This window comes from Gracilinanus agilis, chromosome 1, assembly GCF_016433145.1.
Source record: "Gracilinanus agilis isolate LMUSP501 chromosome 1, AgileGrace, whole genome shotgun sequence".
NCBI lineage: Eukaryota > Metazoa > Chordata > Mammalia > Didelphimorphia > Didelphidae > Gracilinanus > Gracilinanus agilis.
The window spans coordinates 24,467,917-24,471,502 of NC_058130.1; positions in this window are offsets into that span (position 1 = coordinate 24,467,917).

The following is a 3,586-nucleotide window of genomic DNA, read 5'->3' on the forward strand; positions in this document are numbered from 1 at the left end:
GGTCAATGTGGGAATTTATTTTGTTGGACAAAGAGCCTTCTTTTTCTTTCCTTTTTCAATGGGATGAAGTGGTAGAAACAAACAATAAATCTATGTTAAATTTAAAAAAAGAAGTAAATAAGCTATGAAAAATAATGCAATGCATATGCTAGAAAAATATAAAATTTCTCTTATTAAAAGAAGAAAGAAACTCTTTCTGACCCGATTGGATAGATATAGGAGTAATCAGAAACTAGAGTAAAATAGACTTTGGATTAACATAAGGAAAATCTACTTTAGGATAATTCTAATTGTTAGGAAGATTTTCTGCTTCTAGAGATGCTGGGCTTCACTCATTGGAGAGATCTGAAGTAAACATGGGATAACCACTTATCTGGGTCATTGTACAGTGGATTATTTTTTAAGAATAAGTTGGACTAGACAGTCTCTGATATCCCTTCTAACACTGAAATTCTAAGATTCTGTGATATCAGGGTCTTCAATCCTATAGGAATGGATTTGATTATGAGATAATAATTACTTATTATTACTCATTATAGCTATATTTAAAAAATAATAACTTTCATACAGTATCTATTACGTGCCAGGCACTGCATTTAGAACCTTAAAAATATTCTCATTTTATAATACTTTATTATAACAACTTTTTATTATTACAATTAAATTTTATTATAATAAAAATAATATTTATTATAACAACTCTTGGAAATAAATGGGATTATTAACTCATTTTACAATTAAGGAAACTAAGGCAAGCAGAAGTTGACTTGCTAAAGGTAAACAAAAAGTGTTTGAGACAGAATTTGAACTCAGATCTTCTTGACTCCAGGTCTAGCAGTATACCACATAGCTGCCACTATATGAACTTCATTTTAATAGTCCTTTAAAATATATGAAGTACCTTATATATGTTATCAAATTTGATCCTAATGACAACTCTATGAAATGGGTGCTGTTATTATCCTTAAGTCACAGATGAGTAAACTAAGGGTGAGGGCAAGTGATCTGCCCTCATGTAAGGCAGAATCAGAACTAATCTTCCTGTTCCCAAGTCTAATTCCTTGGTCTACCTAATTGCTTTAGTGTTTAAATAGAATTTTTAATTTCATCGCTATAATATCTTTTCTTTTTATTCTACCAATGCAGAAGAATACAAGCTCTGAAACTGAGCTATAGGGAGCTTCACAGGGCAATCAGAGGGTTTTTTAAATTTTGTTTTGTTTTTTGAAATCCTTCCTTTCTCTCATAGAATCTATGTTTTGGTTCTAAGGCAGAAGTAAAAGGGCTAGGAAATGGGGGTTAAGTGACTTCTCCACGGTCACACAGCTAGGAAGTGTCTGGGGCCAAATTTGAACCCAAGATCTCCTATTTCCAGGCATGGCTCTCTATTTACTAAGTCATCTAGATGCTCCCCACAATTAGAGGTTAAAGGACTTGCCCCACATCACACAATTAGGATTTCCTTGCACATACCCCCATACCACAATTCCTCATATGACTACAATAGTAACAACAATGGTAGTGACTGTCAATGAGAGACAGCATGGAGTCATAGTCAATAAACATCTATTAAGCATCTGCAATGTGCCAAGAATTGGGAACAAATGGATGAAAAAGAAAGATAGTCCCTACCCTCCTGCCTTGAGACATTTACAATCTAATGAGAAAAAAGTAACACCCAAAATATGGTTAAAGAGTATATTGGGGGAAGCGAGGATAGAGGCGAGAATGGTGGGATGGTGAAGCCAAAGAAGGTCAAAATGAGAGCAGCCAGTGAAGAAAGAACAAGATGGCGGCCCTGTACTCCCAACACAGAGAGTCTAAGTAGTCCATGGCTCTGCCTTCTAATCAGTGGGACATAGGGAAGAACCAAGCCTGATTGGATCTCCCAGAGATGAGATTGCACAGAGAGTTTAGTCATACTTGTGAATATGGGCAAGTCACTTAAGGCAACTCTATACAAATTTCAGAACTTGTGTCCAGTTCAATGGACAGAAGGAGTTTCTCACTGGCAACTGCCTTACACCACTGAGATCACAGGTCCAGTAAAAAGAAAACTGGCAATAATGGTTTGTTATAAGAAGGGATTATCAAGATGATATCGATATCATGCTTTAATGTTTACAAAGCGCTATAAGACATCGATTGCCTCGGACCTTCGGCACATTTTTTTAAACTACTTTGCTTTAGAGATTGTTATCCAGGCTTTTTACAGAGTCAACAATCCAAACTTCAAATGTCAGAGTCTTACAGAAAGTTAGGCAAACATTACTCTGTATATGTGTGTTTGAAAAAAAAATGTGGGTGTGAGAAGATGGAGGACTGAGTTATATTTCCAGGGTTCCAGGAACCCCTTAATGCTTAACAGCTCTTTAATTTGGGGTCCACTCTTACTCAGCATCTACTATCAGCAAAATGTTTTTCTTTTCTTTGGAATCCTTTTCATCTTGGATCACCAGAATTGCTTTGAAAACTCCAAATCATCATCTTCAGGCACTAAAGGAATAAAAATGCCACGTTGGAATTATCCTCTACTCTAAAGACCAAGGCTGCTTTCTTTCCCACCCTTCCAATTCCTAGTTTCTTAGGTAACATCTCCATTTGTACCCTGTTGAAAACACTTTCTTTCTGTCACTCACAATCTGTCAAGACAGCACTATCTTGACCAGCTTAAGGGAAATATCACTTACCTTGGGGAGCCGGAAGAGACATTTCATCCCCATCCTTTAAATGGCCAGGATTAGTCTAATTCTCACCTAAAGGCATATGTTATATCAGCAGCTTCTGTGAGAGGCTGGAAAGGATGAGATTGAAATGACCTCACAGATGACATAAGAGATCTTACAAAGTCAAAACTCTGATATGATGGGAATTTATACCTTTAACATATTCTTCATTGGCATTTCAGAACATGAATAGGGCTGGGGAATGAGGGGAGAAGCATTAGCTCCAAACCAAGCCAAGATCCCTCCTTTCGTGTTTTCCATTTGGTTATTTTTCCTTTCCGTTTATTAGTCCTATTGCCGAGCCATTACTCTGTTCAATAAATAGATGTTATTAATTTATAAAGCTGTTGTTGAAACTCATTTGAAAAGAGATAACAATGCCCCTCAGCACTCAAGAACATCATTTTTCTTACTGTACTTCATGCTGAAAAGGAATCATTTGGTTGAAAACTTTCCTATCAGACTTTCCAGGAAATTAATTATCTTCATGGTCAAATTACTTAGCAATTATTTCTTCTTTTATAAAGCCTATGAGGTACCCATTCCAAATATTTTCGAAGCTTATTTACTTAGGACACATTCACATAGAAATCTAATTTTTTTATGGCCAGAAGGATTTGTTCTAGAAAATAAGATCAAAAACAAGACTTCTTTTTAAAAAAGGGAAGATTAACAATCAAGACCAATAGCTGTCAAAGACATAATACAAAATATGACCTACAGTTCTATTAAAATTTTCTTGCCACTTACTAACTGAAAAAATCCCAAACAATGACAATATTCAGAGCATATCAGGACCTGATTAATTTCTGTTCAAGTTGAATACAGATGATGCTATGGACCACAAACATTTTTTTAAA